General features: G+C 35.9%; 1 protein-coding gene and 1 long non-coding RNA gene across 2 annotated transcripts in view; one reads left to right on the top strand and one right to left on the bottom strand.

The window, feature by feature from the left end:
- Positions 1–16,555, bottom strand: part of CLIC5 (chloride intracellular channel 5) — a 183,348-nt gene that overhangs the window by 120,237 nt on the left and 46,556 nt on the right. The gene's annotated exons all lie outside the window — the stretch shown is intronic.
- On the top strand, positions 81–4,311 carry LOC116423186. The gene is made up of 4 exons (XR_004233685.1): positions 81–516; positions 1,446–1,570; positions 2,168–2,363; positions 3,311–4,311. It is a non-coding gene; the product is annotated as an uncharacterized LOC116423186 (long non-coding RNA).

The following is a 16,555-nucleotide window of genomic DNA, read 5'->3' as shown; positions in this document are numbered from 1 at the left end:
CGGGGCGGGGCTAGCGGGAGGTGGAGGAGGAGGAGGGGACACCGCCGGGCTTGTGTCTTAGGCTCTCTCAGCCCCAGCCTGGGTCCGCGGAGCGCAGCTGGGATCTCCGGCCGGGGCTGGGCTTCGCCTCCCTTTGCGCATCCTAGGCGCAGCCCCCTTAATCGAAGGAACTGGGCTGCGGGGCAGGGCAGGGGAGGGGGGGAGAGGGAGATAAACTCGGGTGCGCAAAAGGGCAAAGGTGATGGGGGGCGGGAGGCGGAGGGGAAGGTTGGAAGAGAGGAGGAAAAAAGCAAAGCAAGAAGAGAGTAGAGAACTAGAGAGGAAAGGGAAGGAGAGATAGATAAGAGATGGTTTTCAGGTCCTTATATTTCTTTAATGAAGAGTTTCCTCGGGACAACAGGGTACTAGTGTTACCAGCTCCAAAGTACCGTTTCTGCAAGATCAGTGCTCAAGAGGGGGAAGAAGGAGACAGGGAATGAACCCTCCCCCCGCCCCATCCCCATGAGAAATAAGAAGGTATTTATCACTTTATAGACAGGAAAAAACGAGAGTGAGTCAACCGAAGGGATGTGGAATAATGGGAGGGTGCCGGGTGTCAAGTTAAGGGAAAGGTGAGCCAAGTCGGTCAAGTTCATTCATAACCAAAAATCATTGTTCTTATTAACCTCTTTCTTTTTCTTTTCCCTTTCGTTTTCTTTTTGTTTTCCTTCCTCAATAGAAACTTTAACTTTGGCAACTTTTTTAAAACGATGTATCAAATTTCCTTTGTAAATATTTGTATTTAGTAACTTTGCATTTATGTTGTATTTACTGGATTCGTTCACCCCATTAAAATGTAAGTTCTTGCTAGTAAGGGTTGTTTACCCTTTAAAAAAAAAAAACAAAAACAAAAAACTTGTATTCCCAGTGCCTGAGATATAGTATTTATTGATACAGCCCATAAAAACTTTTGTTTGCTTTTTCCTATTGCATCTGAATCTTTAATTTACTGAATTACCAATATATAGCTGGTGGTAGTGGTGTGTTTTTTTTTAATAGTTGCTTTTATTTTTTACCTGAACTATGATCTCATCAGTGCAGGGAATTCCAGGAATAGAATGTCCCTTCCTAATGCACAAAACAGATCTGCACCTTCTCATAGAATTCCCTGGGTAACTGAGAGGTTAATCACAGGATCATAAGGCCAGCTCCTACTAGAGACAGAAGAAGAAAGTAGGTCTTTCTGTCTTGGCAACTACCTCTCTTTCCTTTCAGAGGTCATTATTATCATTAATAACACCATTCTCTAATATTTATAAGTTCTACTATTTTTTGGGTTTGTCGATCTCTTTACAATCTCAATTGATAAATTTAATTCATTTATGTTAATTAATTGATAAAGCTGACTTTTATTAAGTACCTACTGTAGGCAAGAGTAGAAAATGCAAAACTACATTTCTCCACAGGAAGCTTACAATCAATTTGGACAAATCAGGAACCAACATAAAAACAGATCATTTAAGTGGAAAGAAAAACAACAAAACCATTGAAACAGAATGCCAAGAAAAGATATTGACCATGCTTGATCTGGGTAAAGCAATGTCATCAGAAAATATTTCTGCCACCCCCATTTCTTTGCAAAAGTGAAGCACCATTGGCATAGAGTATTGCATGTATATAATGTTAGACTTTTACATATATATATATATATATATATATACACACACATACATATTTATATATGTATATATGTGTGTGTGTGTGTGTGTGCTGGTTAGTTTGGGGGAACTTTATAATTTTTCTTTATCTTGTCTTTATATATTTTTATAAAGTAATAATAATAATAGCTTATATTTATGTATTATTACTATATGCCAGGTACTGTGCTAAGCACTTTACAATTATCTCATTTGATCATCACAACAATCCTGTTGCTATTATCATCTTCATTTTACATAGTAGGAAACTGAAGCAAATTGTAATTTAAGTGATTTGCCCAGGATTATACAGCTAGTATCTGAAAACATATTTGAACCCAGATCTTCCTTATTCAGGCCTAAATACTTTATTCACTATACAACCTCGCTGCTAGCTTTTTGGTAGGAGATGGAGGGAGGCAATAGTTAGGAATTTAGGTGATATAAAAGCAAATGATAACAATAAATTTTTTATTTTTAAAAAAACTCAGATAATAATAAAAGAGAATATAGAATGAGCACCACAAGACTGGTACAAAAAAGTGGACTCTTCTAGAAGTTCAAAGGTCATATGGAGTGAGAAAACTTCCCTCTGGAGATTAGGATTTATGGTGGGCTTTGAAGAACAAGCAGAATTCAAAGAAACAGAAGGAGTAAAGTCCCAAAGGTCCTTCATAGTAAATTATGGTAGGTACATCACCATCAAACCAGAAGGGTGCTGCTATTTTTTGCTTCAGAGGAAGCACCTGCAAAGCTCTACTTGAAGTCTTTACAGCAGGACATTTAATCAAGATTGTGGTTAATTGCTTTCATTGTTGGTTTCGGGTTTACATCACTAAAGCACTTGGAAAAATTGTTTTGTGATTACACATTCCAGATTAGTGACATACCCATGTAGGGGAGGAGCAAAGAAATGGTTGGTGGACAGAGCAGTAAGCTGATGAAGAGGCTTGGTCCTTCCCTGATTCTGTTATCTTAGACAGCTAATTTTTCTGTACTGAGAATTTCTGTCTTTGAGATAGGTATAACATGCACAGCAGGAATATGGTAAGGAGAGCTATTATTTTGAGCTCCCTAAAGGGAAGGTGCTTTGTAAACATTAGCTGTGTGATGTTTGACAAATCACTTAGTTTCTCTGAGACTCACTTTCTTCATTTGTAAAAATATAGACAATGATAATCATGCAATGTATTCCAAGGGGTTGTGTTGAGAAATCAGACAGTAAAATATGAAGTATGACATGCATGTGAATTGTCAATTTTATTCTGTTAATATTTGTTGTATGTACACAATCGGAGACAATCCAAGCTTAGTTGAAAGCAATCACTTGATTGAAAAGCTGACTTCTTATTAGTCTCTAGTCAACCAGTGAATTTGTCCAGTGATGAATTGTTTATTGTCAGTATGCCCTAATAGAATACGTGTAAAATCACAGTCTTAGCTTTTTGAAAATAAAGTAATTAGCACATAACTCAAGTTTCAAAGCCGATTGTTATGGGATACTGTCCTTATTGGTGGAGATCAATGTTCCTCAATTGTGTATATGGCAAGGTAAAGCTGTGGAAATAGTGAGAGAAGAGAGCTTTTCAATTTTTTGACTGTTTTCAAACTTCAAGTCATTTTGTGTCTTGCAGTCACTTTGGAGATTTTTGGATTACACTTTTCAGAAAGAGAAGATGGACAAGGTCAACTGTACTTCAGGTTGCTTGCTGAAGGAAAGCCTGAGAAGATATGAGAAACACTGATCACCTCCATCATATCCCTATCTTTCTATATTAGAGATTTCAGAGAATTTCTTATTGGGTGAAATCTAATTCTCCCTCTTGGATGAGTTGAATTATCTAATCCCAGTTGGAGAGCTCCTTTATTCTGTATTGTCTGCTTTATATTCCCCTATGTATACTTTTTCCGATTTCTGTTTTGCTATGGATTTGGATAAGTGGGTTTCTTGACTAATTGTCATATGTATTTTCATTGTAGAGCAGATATTTACTGACAAAAGAGTTCAAGCCTTGTATGTAAAACTTGGGGTCCTTCTTCTGTTGTCCTCAACTCTATCCCACTTTTCACTCAGATGTAAAATGTTAATCTCTACCAATAAGGACAGAATCCCTCATCAATGTGTTTTGGGACAGAGGTTACAAATATTTATATACCAATATAATAAAGATAAATTTTTTAAAGCCAAAAAAAACCCCTAAGAGATTGGTAATAGAAACTGATGATGACTGAAATATCTACAAACTTCATTTAGTACTCAATATAGCAGAAACATTAGTATGACAATTGATCTATTTGATCTATTCTAGTGAAATATGATATCAAAATTTAAAAATTAGTCCCATAGTTTTGGCAAAATTATAAAGGTATTTACAAATTAAGCTTAATAGATTTAAAAAATTGAAATCCTCAAATTGTTGTTGATCAAAAATGTGATTAACTAAAACAGTCATTCCAAACAGATGATGAAATATACATTTTTCTACTCTCAATAAAGAAGGGGGAGTAATGGGAACAAAATGTTGCTTATAATATCAGATAAGACTAATTTGTCAGTTTGCTTTAAATTTTCCTTTTATAAAATTCAATGGGAAAAAGCAGGAAGTGTGTTTGTTATGAAATGATGTCATATAAAAAAGCATCAGTAAAACTTTAAACATAAAAACAAATAAAACAATCTTTCCAAAATGGGGTAACAAGTAGTAGGCTTATTGAAAATAAAGGAAAAAATGAAAATCAAGCTATATGTATTTATAAGAAGAACTAGCCCTGCATTCTCCTAGTTATCAAATACTTTTTTATAGTACTCCATTAAAATCTTCATCATGGTATGGAAGTTCCCTGGTCTTGAAAGTCATGCTAACACAGCAGTGAACAGACTCTGATATTTTTTGCAGAGTTGGGAAGATTTCCTGATTGTCCTCAACACAAAAAGTGTGTCATCTGAGGATCAGCCTAGCTAAATATGGAGTAGTTCAATATTAAGTTAACTGTAGAGTTCTCCATGAAGTGGTAATAAAGGTACCAGAAGTTGTAATATGAAATAGATTTGGGAGAGGATAGTTCAATTGACACAAAGAATTTATGTTATAGATATCCATCACAGGTAACAAAGGTTCATTATACATAAATTAGCTTCATGGACTCAGCAAATGCAATTAAGCAAAACAGAGTTGTAAATGAATGAGCAATTTGCTTTTCAGGAACACAACATTTTATAGTCCCAGTGAACAGAGGCAGGATTTAAGGAGGAAGGGGAAGAACCAGGGATGGGATGCATATAAGGAAAATTACTTTCCCCAAGACCCAAAATGGTCATGATCAATCAATCAGCAAACTTTTGTCAAGAACATACTATGTGCCAGGTGCTGTAAAATGGGCAAGTTGAGATAGGAAATTAGAGTCTCTATCAATCCACACTATATTTATTTCCCTGTTGTTAATCTTTATCGATGAGGATATTAGACACACTGGAGAATTACAAATTCTTGAAATATTAAAAAAGAATTATTAGCAAATAGCCATAGATTTATCCATATGATATTTTATGTTAGCATTATAAAAAATCTATCTGAAAACAGATTTTTAAAAATCATTTATATGTCAGCTATTTAGTATCATTAGTTGGAGGCATTTACAAAGTACTTTCAAAATACTGAACAAGGGTTCCAACAAAGTTTTGTTTAAAATTACTGAAAAAAGTAATTCTGCTTTAATAACTCTAGAGCCAAAACAATGTCTTCTAACTTGATCTCTAGAGTTTCTGAAGTCACAAAATTCACACCTGGCAGGGTGAACTTTTGAGTATTTTTTTCAATAGATTTCAAGTAGATTTGCTCTACAACTTAGAGACTTCTGGAGTTCCTCAGGATCACAGAGCCAGTAGAATTAGAACCAAGACCGCCTGACTGAAGCCAGTTCTCCTTTTAGTAAGCTACATTATCTTTCATGCACAGTATATTAATATAAACAAAACAAAAAGTCTCTGCCCTCACGGCATTTCCATCCCACTTGGGGTAATATAATGAAATACTATGTAATCTGTGGAGGGAGGGGCAGAATATCAATTTACTAGGGAAATTGAGAAAGACTTCCCCTAGGAAATGGCCTTTGACTTGAATGATGAAGGAAGATTTTTAAAGGTGGAGATAAGGATATTGTACATTCCAAGTATTTGAGACAGCCTATAAAAAGCATGGAGCCAGGGCATGGAATGCTAATTCTGGAAAGAGAAAGCCAGTGCAATTTGGCCATAATATATACAAACAACCAGGGTGTGTCAAAAAGGACAACGACCTAAGGAAGTAAAACTTAGAAATCATAAAACTTTGGCACGTGCATTCTTGCAGTAGAAAAGTAGATGTAGTAACTATTATAGTTACTAATTCTTCTTCCTGAATAAATTTTTAAAAAAATACTAATTTTATTTTCATGTCATAACATTACAAAGTTGATTTAAGGGCAATATTCACATGATTTCCTGCTTTTCCTGAGCTCCCAAATTGTTAGTTATAGTTCAATGCTTAAGAGAGATTTACATTTCTTTGTGATGCCCCAGATCTCCCTTTTCCAGTGTTTTCTATATAGGAACATGAAATCAATCCCAGAACCTTCTGTCTAGTCTGAATGGAGTGACCAATTCTAGGCACTAAAGAACCATAATGTATTCCTACAGCTATGATTGTAGCTGAGTTAGTGGATTAGTACGAATTAGTATTTCCCTAGGAATAGATTTTGGGGAGTTGGGAATAAGGGGGCCTTTGGGGGACCCAAGGGCAAAGAAAAGCAAACAAAACTTGATAAAAAAGGCACATTTGTAACTGGGTAGGGCCAGAAGGCATAGATCAATTGCTATATAAACAAAGGTTGCCTTGGGTGTGCCCAGCTTTAATGATAATATTGGTATTGGGAATATGTTCAGTGATATTTGAGCATGGATAAGGGAATGAAAATGATATGAACTGAATATTGAAATCAAGGTATTCATGCACTCATTGTGTGTACAAATCTCTGAGACTACCTCCAGTTCATCCTGCCTAAATTTTAACTGTACATAATTTGGCAGCCTGTCTCCCCCATTAGACTGTAAGCTCTTTCAGAGAAGAGACTGTCTTGCCTTTCATTGTATCCCCAATGCTTAGCACAGTGCCTGGTATGGGAATCTAATAAATTCTAGTTAATTATAACTTTAAGGTATCACCTAGAAGGGATAAATTTCTCATCATTATGATGAGAAACTTTAGTTCTGGAGAGTCTGAAGCAGAAACACCTCCTACTTCAGTTCCAAGCAAACGGGCCTACTTGGTCCCCATGCCCAACAGGTCAACTCTTACCTTCTTGTATTTGCCCAGGTTGTCCCCCATGCCTAGAATAGTTTCCTTTCTTACCTCTGTTTCTTGGAAACAGTCTGGCTTCCTACAGTGATTAAGTTCCTGTCACTTCCCACAAGATGATTTTCCTAATTTCCAAACCCCCCCCCATTGTTACTACTTCTTTCAAATTTCCAAATTTCTTTGTATATATATTGTATTTTTTAAATTGATTCCCGTTCTTAGTAGGATGCAAACTCCTTGAGCTCAGGGTCAGTTTTTTGTTTTGTTTTGTTTTGTCTTGTCTTTATGTTCCTGCATTCAGCACAGAGCCAGATATCTAGTAAGTGCTTGATACATGCTTTTTTTTTAAATAATTACTTTCTATGTAACTCCAAGAAAATTATTTTCAAGAATAACTGGACTCTTCTAACCTAAGTGTCATGTCAGAACATTTCTGCTGGTATTTCTAGGAACTACTGATTTTGCTCACCTAAGGATTGGCCAAACATAAAAAGTCATGCTACAATTTAAATGTGGTTGAGAATGAAGCAAAGAAGAAAAAAGAAGAGTTCCTGTTTTATCAAATCTAAATTTCACTGTTCAGCTTTCCAGTTCCTCTTAATTTAACCATATCAATCTGTCCAAAATGATTTCCCAGGAGAACCACAGACCTAGAACTGGAAGGGCCGTTAAAGATCATCCAGGAAAACCCCTTTTCTTTTTGCAGATGAACAAGCTGAGACCTAGAGAGAGAAAGTGTCACATTGGAGCTAATTAGTGGTGGAACTGGAATTTAAATCCATGTCTTCTCACTCCAAAGCCATTTCTCTTTCTACTATATCACTCCAATTTCTAATGAAGGAAAGAAATGCAATAAGCATTTATTAACTACCTACTTTGGAGGGAAGGAGAAAGAAAGAAAAGAAGGAAGGAAGGAAGGAAGGAAGGAAGGAAGGAAGGAAGGAAGGATAGGAAGGATAGGAAGGAGGGATAGGAAGGAAGAAAGGATAAGAAGGAAGAAAGGATAGGAAGAATAGGAAGGAAGAAAAGATAGGAAGGAAGGAAGGAAGGAAGGAAGCAAGGAAGGAAGGAAGGAAGGAAGGAAGGAAAAAAAGAAGGAAGGAAGGAAGGAAGAAAGGATAGGAAGGAAGTATAGGAAGAAAGAAAGGAAAGAAGGAAGGAAGGGAGGGAGGAAGAGAGAAAAGGAAAATAAATGAATAGGTAGATAGATTCATATATGTGCATATTATTTTATCCAGTTGAATTGGATAATTGCTACTTTGGGGAAGAGACCTTTAATTTTTCGCTTTTTATCCCATGTTCAGAAGAGCACTTGATATATGGTAGGCATTTAATAAATACTTTTTTATTGATGGACTGTTTGTTGACTTCTTCAAGAAGATTATATTTCTGAACTTACACTGGATAGCAAATACTGTTTTTTAAAAGATTATACCAGTGGTTCTCAAAGTATGGTCCAAAGCAGCCTGGGAATCTCTGAAATCCTTTCAGAGTCTACAAATTCATAATTAGTTTTTATTTTTAATGTGATCAATATCTATAACTATAACCCACATAAACAAAAACTCTTTGGACAGATCCTCAATCGTTTTTAATAGGCTAAAGATATTAAGAACAAAAGTTTGAGGACCACTGGATTATAGAATCATGAGGACCTATCAGGTCATCCAACCCAATCTCTTTGTTTTACAGGTATTTGAGGAAAAAGGCCAGGAGAGGTCAAGTGATCTGTTTAATGTCTAACAAATGGGAGACTGAGTGATCATTTAATTTAGGTCTTCTGGTAACAAATCCATCCTACAATTTACAAAGTGCTTTTCAATCTATTTTCTCACATTGATCCTTACCACAACTTTTTAAAGTATGTAGGATAGTATGGTTGCATAGTAGATAAAGTGGAGTCAGAAAGATTTATCTTCTTGAGTTTAAATCTGGCCTCATTCACTAGCTGTGTGATCCTTGATCAGTCACTTAACTGTGTGCCTCAGTTTCCTTATCTGTAAAATGAGTTGGAGAAAATGGCAAACTACTCCAGTATCTTTGCCAAGAAAACTTCAAATGATATCACAAAGAATTGGATATGACTGAAACAATTGAACAATGTCCAAAAGGTAGTATGTGTACTAAGATCATAGGACCAAATCCTAGTAAGTCCTAAGTTCTTTACACTATGAAGCTTCAGTCCTATATTTCTTTTGTAATTTCCACAGCACTGAAAAGTTAGATACTGGACCCATATCACACAAACATAATAAATGACAGAGCTATCATTCAAATTGATGTCCACTGACTCCACATCTAGTTTATCTCCACATCTGATCCTTTTTTTTTTCTCAAAGTCATCAGATAAAGATTTTCTTTCAATCATTTACTAAAACTATACTATTGATTTAATATTGTAGAAGAAATGAGGAAGAGGAGAAGGGAGGAATATTAAGGAAAAAATTGAGTGACAGCATAATGGGAGGATGGGTTTGGAATTCAAAGGATCTCTGATACTTTGGTAAAGTAATCAAGAATAAGTAAATATAAAGTTCAGTAGGGACCAATGCAGGTTTGCCAAGTCCCATGAATACACAAGGTCAAAGAATTAGGTGTCACTATAAAGTACAATGATCTTGAGAGCGTGGGAAAAAGTAACAGTGTTTTTAAAAAAATAAATATGATATTCATATACTTCAGTAGATTTATCCTGCCATGCCTCTGGATGATACAATCATGCATCGCCAATCCTGATGGTATTCCTGAAGACCCCTTCTCTCACTGGTGAGTTTTTCCCAGAATTCCATTTTGGGGCAGAACCCAGACCAGTTACTTCTCATTCTCCAGAAGTACAACTTGTCTCAGATACCTCCCGACTGTTCACATTACTGCACTTTTCCTGGAACCTTCATTTTAGGAAAGTTCCTCAGAACATTCATTTCTTATTCTCTTGGATTTGACTACCATGTTACATCCTACTTTTAGTTCCCCTTTTATATACTGACTTTTCCTCTTTCCCTTAGAATCTAAGTTTGTTGAGATCAATAACTTTTTTTTTTTTAATTTTTTTGCTTTTATTTGTATCCTCAGCACTTACTACTGTTACTGGCACATGCTGGGTCTTGCTTAATAAAGGCATGTCAACTGACTGATTTACCAGATCTCTGGAATTATCTAGGTTTCACACCCACAAAATAAGGAAATTTGCATAATACAGGAATTTATTTTTGTTAACTAACTTTTGTGGGTTAGAGAAAAACAAATGTTTGTTAAATAAAAATAAATATAATTCAGTTTAGAAAGGGGCATGGAAAAAATTGGCATAGCTTCATTAGAGGTGAATGATAAAAAGAAAAAGAATGAAGAGAATGCTAATGGAATTGGAATTATTCAGAGTAGAAAATAAAAATGGATAGATAATTTGCCTTAGGGACTGCTAGGTGGCACATTTTTTTTTTTTAATCTTTGTACTTTTAAGTCTTATTCAGCTCTAAAATTCTCCATTTCTACAATTGTGAATATATAATATAAACATCTATCATAAAACATAATAATATACATTTCATATTATACTATAATTATATAGTATTTGTACACATATAGTAAAATATTTATTATATCTAATATATGTATATAAATAATAAAATCTGTTTTGGAAGTATTTAATGAAAAGATAGTTTTTTATCTAATGACAATTATTTAAGAAAAGACTGTCATGAAGACAGGGGCATGGCACATAGTTGTACATTTCTGCCAATCCTTTTTTGTTTGCTTGTTCCATATCCTTCTCTTTGTCCTTTTTTTGAATAACTTTCTATATTTTTATTTTTTTAAAAGCTCAATTATTCTACCTGACAAACTCTAGTTTCTCTATGCATTCCTTAAAACTATCCTACAGTCATTGTTGATAGTAGCAAAAAGGGTCTCCTTTTGATTTTTTTTTTTAAAGCTACAATACTTTTTTTCCTAAATTCTGCTCTGTCCTAACACCAGGAGATAAAAATAATTCTTTCATGATATACTCTGCCCTTTGGGCAGTTACTAGATTGTTTATAGTCTGCTTCTAGAGATGATACTAACATCCCACAGGGTTTGGGTGGGAATAAAATCATATCACTGTACCTTGGATTACCCTCTTGCCCTTCTAATTAGAAGGTACAAAGTACTTCACACATCTTATCTATTATGCTATCTATTAGGTGAAAGATGGACACCAATTGTAAATGAGAAGCTCTGAAAATGACTGAGCAACCTTACACCAAAGGCGCTAGTCTTCCCTGAACAGCCCATATATCCCACACACATATATACATACATGTGTATTTAGGTTATATATACATGTGTATTATATATACATTATATTTATTTATATATGTATATGTGCACGTATACCTATACAGAGAGATAGACTTAAGAGAAATAAGCTACTACATGTTTCTTATAATGACCTTAACCCAAGAAATGGTGAAAGTAATCACAGGATCATAGATTTAGAGCTTGAAGGGACCTTAAAGCCTAATCCCTCTCTCATTTTTACACCTGAGGAACTTGAGGCACAGGAAGTTTTGGTGACTTGCCCAGACTCACAGAGTTTGTAAATGTGCAAGGAAATCCAATTCTTTTGGACTCCTACTCCAGTGTCCAACCTTCGTAGTATACTACACTGTCTCTTGATATCATTCAGGAAATGCATGATAGGAAAATAAAGTCAGCTAGCCTTCAATGGTTTCTCTGTCACAAGTCTTCCCTACTTGAAAAACTGTCCTCCTTACGGAAATTTTCCTTAAGTCTTGTTTTGCCTACATCCTTACCTGCTCCATAAATTTCATGAATTTCTTATTGCCTTCAAGATAAAAAATAAACTAGCTTAAAAACCCCCTCCCTCTCTAGCCTCATTATGTATTATAGTACTATCCACTCTCCTTTCTACAATTCATTGGAACTGGCTTTTCTTTACCATTTCCTCATATGTAGTACTCCATCTCTTTGACTATATCCTTTGGAATGCACTCCCCTTCTCATCTCTACCTCCTAGACTCTCTCCTCCTTCAAGACAGAGCTCAAGCATGACCTTCTCCAGGAAGCATTTTCTTCCAGGGATGTGCTGGTAAATACTAACCAATCAACTCTCCCAAAAAAATATCCCCAACACACTTTTAAATTTAATATACATTGTAAACATTTTCTTGGGGGAATTTAGGTGGATAGAGTACCAGGACTAGAGTCTGGAAGACTCATCTTCTTGAGTTCAAATCTAACCTCAGATATCTTCTAGCTGTATGATTCTGGAAAAGTAAGTTACTTCTTGTTTCTTTCAATTTCCTCATCTCTAAAATGAGCTGGAGAAAGAGATGGCAAACCACTTCAGAAAACCCTAAATGGAGTCATGAACAGTTGGAAATGACTGAAAGTGACTTATCAAGGAAAAAAAAAAATTCTCCATCAGTTTCTTCTGTCTAGACAATCAATGGAACAATATATCCAGTCCTGATTTCTAAGTTTACTGATTCTGATGTGTGAATTTTCACACTGAAAATTTAATAATGACTTCTCACAAGCTACCTGGATACAGTGCATCCTTTTCACCCTCCATAACTAGTTTCTATATAACAAACTTGGTTTTTATTTTGTATTTATTCAACATGTTCTTAAATCAAATGTGTACATCTTGCTTGCCTCAATAGAATGCAGGTGAGTTTCTTGAAAATAAGTACTGATTTGTTTTTGATATTTGTATCTTTAGTACCTAAAACTGTGGCTAGTAAAAAATGCTGATTGATTTAATTGAGAGTGAAGGAAAACAGATGGATAGACTGAGTATTGTTTCATTTCCTATGAAATATTTTTTAAAGCCTAAAGGAGGCCTCCAGCACATTGAGGAGACAGAGGATTCATGGAAGACACAGGCGAGCCTTGCAACAGATATGAGACTGCTAGAATTGTCAACTGTCCCAGTGGATAGAATATATATATATATATATGAATGAAATCATCAATCCTAGAAAGTTGTGAGCAGAATGCTATACAGAAAGGAAGTTTCTTGTCCAAGCTCATTGGACCTTGATCAGGATCTGCTGCCTCATTAACTAGCCCTATTTCCATTAGAGAGTAATCTAATGATGACTATAATAATTCCTAGAGTGTCAGCATGTACATTGGGAAGCACACTGGTCTTCTGAATCAGAATACCTGCATTAGATAACCCTCAACACTACATATGTGGCTCTGGGCAAGTCCATCAGTCTTCCTGGGCTTCAGTTTCTTCATTTGTAAAAAAAAAAAAGGGGGGGGGTTGGGAAAAAAGGGGGTTTGGGCAAGAGGTCTTTCCAGCCCCAGCTTCTGTAGTCTGGTGATGATGATGAGTCTCTCTTCTTTATGTTAATATTACTGCCACTCATAATAAAGTAATGGTATCTGAAATTTATGGAAGATCTTACTGTTTGCAAAGTGCTTAGTAAATGTCATCTTGTTTGATCATTCATATCTTTATATATATAAATATATGTGTACATTATATATATATATACATATAAATGATCAAACATAACCATATCTATACATATTACATATAATGTTTGTGTTTGTATAGTTTAAAAATAACTTGAAGATATTTAACATAGGGAAAGCACTAAGATCAAGGAGGATCATAAAGCCTTCTTGCAGAAGGTATTTTTTAGCTGGAATTTAAAGTCAGAAGGCATGGATGAGGGAGAGAATTCCAGGCACAGATTGCAAATGCCATTAGTTGGGAGATGGAGTGTCTTATGTGAAGAACAGCATAAAATCCCTGGAGTTTCATCTTTCAGAGGAATCAGAAATCCAGTCCCTATCCTTCATCCTCACAAAATCAAGAGAACGTGAAGAAAGCTCCCAGCATGCTAGTTGGACCCCCTTTAGTGGCAAACTTATAGGAGGGCAATCGAGAATGGCTGTGATCTTCATTGTTGGCAAGGATACTCTCATCTGTAAGATTACAGACCCATTAGAACATTGAAGGATAGACAAAGCCATTGTTGCTAACACTTTCTCCCTTCTCTCTGCCCCCTCCCCCTGTATAAAACACGGCCTCTGGATAAAGAAAGCTGAATATAACACTAGTCATTTTTCTTGGATTGACACAGGCTGGCATGATTACATCAGCTCCCATCACACTTAATGTTACTATAAAGCTCCAAGAGTCCAGATGCATGACTAACCAGAACTCTGACATACACCCTGCATTACTCACATGCTAAAGACTCATTTAGTGGGAAGCCATTGAATCCAAGGACACAGGGCTGGGCTGCAAAACAGCCACACCAAACACATTATGCTAAGTTCAATGGTCAGCTCTGGCTCCTCGGCTGTTTCTTCTCTGCTGGTTATGGAAATGCCATGGGCATCTACAAGTGAACCCTGATATAGTGTCCTCCTCCCTATCATGGGGGAGGAGGATGTGAGGATGAGAAAAATGAATACAGGGTCCAGAAGATGATGACTATAATAATGCTCAGGGAGACAGCATGTACAGTGGAAAGTACTCTGCTTCCCTGAATCAAAGAACCTGGGACAGTCTGCCTCAGTACTACCTAAGATGGACCTGATGATGATGAACTTATCTTTTTCATAACTTCAGTACTAATTTCAGTTATCCCTTCCATATTGCAGGGAGTTAGGAGAATGTCATCCCATGATTTAGAAAATCTGCATATTTTTTTGCCTCTGCCTTTGTATAGAGAAGAAATTTGGTATTAAAAGATAAAATATATTGGTATTATACAATTCTATATATTTACTTTATGCACTTCTGAGTTCCTTAACTTTTTTGCTGGCATTTGAATGTTGATTGAAACTTCTGCAAAATGCTCTCAAAATTCCCATTTAATTTCTTATACTTATCCATGATGTATCAAAATCACCATGGGGAAAGTTCAGATGTAGAAGGAATAATTGTATATTGAAATAGTAAGGTAGCTGGATAGAGCGCTGTCTATGTCTGGAATCAAGAAAACTCATCTTTTGTGCATTCAGATTTAGCCTCAGATACTTCCTAGCTGAATGACCCTGAACAAGTCACTTAACCCTGTTTGCCTGAGTTTCCTCCTCTGTAAAATGAGCTGGAGAAGGAAATGGCAACTCCAAATGGAATCATGAAGAGTTGAATACAACTAAAACGAGTAAACAACTTCATGGTTATTATAAGGATTAAATGAGATATTAGTAAAGCTCTTAAAAGTGCCTAGCATATAGTAAGGGCTTAATAAATGATTGATTCTTTCTTCTGTTTGTAGCTCCAGTGATCAATAATGCACCACACATAATTAGCAGTTACTAAATGCTTGTTGGTTGATGAATTCTAATGCCTAGGGCAAAACAAGGAAAGTCTCCTCAAACTCAACTAAAAGAGAGAGCTTAGAGGACACAAGGCCCTATGAAGTCAGAGAGATCATAGAACAATTTGAAAACATTGCTAGGGAGGAAGCAACATGGAGTTTAACTGGGGAGTAAGTTACCCGGGTATGGCAGTTCAGGTCATAGTAAAGGGTATCAAGAGGAAAAGAAACCCATCTGGTAGTTTCCTAAATTTTTTAGTTACCCTTGCTAGCTAGGTGCTGAATTCAGCTGTTTCTGCTTGCTGAAAGAGTATATGTGTTATCAGCTCACTCTAAATTTTAGCACCCTGGGGTAAAATGGGAACCACCCTACCCTACTTGCAATTATACTGATTAGAGACCCTTAGATGATCTACACAAGGAAATTTGTGTCTAAATCACCAAATCTGTGGGGGCCAAATTTAGGGGTGGATGTCTTAGAAGAATGACACCTAATTAGACAAAGCACTATATTCTCAAGGGACATTTTTTTTTTTAAGCCAACCATGGCATATAATAGACTATAAAATAAATTCTCAGTGAAGGAAACTCTAATAACTTGTTTAAAAAAAAAAAAACTGGCACATTGTCAGTTGACTCTGAAGAATGGGGGTTTGGGTTACCAAGAAACCTTAGTTTTGTGTATTGTTGCCTTGTGATTCTGAGGTAGCTATGGCTTCAAGTTACCAGCCTCAGATCTGCAACTGAATTAGGCTTTCATGAGAGAAAATGGACTTTCTCATGAGATTCAATGGACCCATCATCTACTAGCCACTTCCTTCATATAAATACACTCCTGCCATGAATCCCTTCTTTCAGCTATTCAAAAACATTAATTCAGTTCAGTAAACAAATGTATGTAAGTATGTATGTATATAGTTCCTATTATGTTCATGGAACATGTCATACAAAGATTAAAAAAGGCTATCATCTCTGCTATCAGTAAATTTATAATTAGGGACATTTAGGTGATTCAGTGGATACAATGCCAGCCCTGGAGTCAGGGGACCTGACTTCAAATCTGATCTCAGACACTTTCTAGCTGTATGAATGCTTAAAAAAAAAAAAGTCTACTGTTGGATAGGGAGATATGACATATGTAAAATTTATTTCAGGTATGGAGAATAGTTTGTATGAATGCATGAAGACAATAAGGTCCACCAACCTGTGATGGACAGATAAGCCCCAAAGCCCCATGAACAGCAGCATCTCC

This window comes from Sarcophilus harrisii, chromosome 4 (assembly GCF_902635505.1).
Source record: "Sarcophilus harrisii chromosome 4, mSarHar1.11, whole genome shotgun sequence".
NCBI classification, from domain to species: domain Eukaryota; kingdom Metazoa; phylum Chordata; class Mammalia; order Dasyuromorphia; family Dasyuridae; genus Sarcophilus; species Sarcophilus harrisii.
The sequence above is the reverse complement of the archived record's forward strand: the minus strand, read 5'-3'. Positions and strand labels throughout refer to the sequence as shown.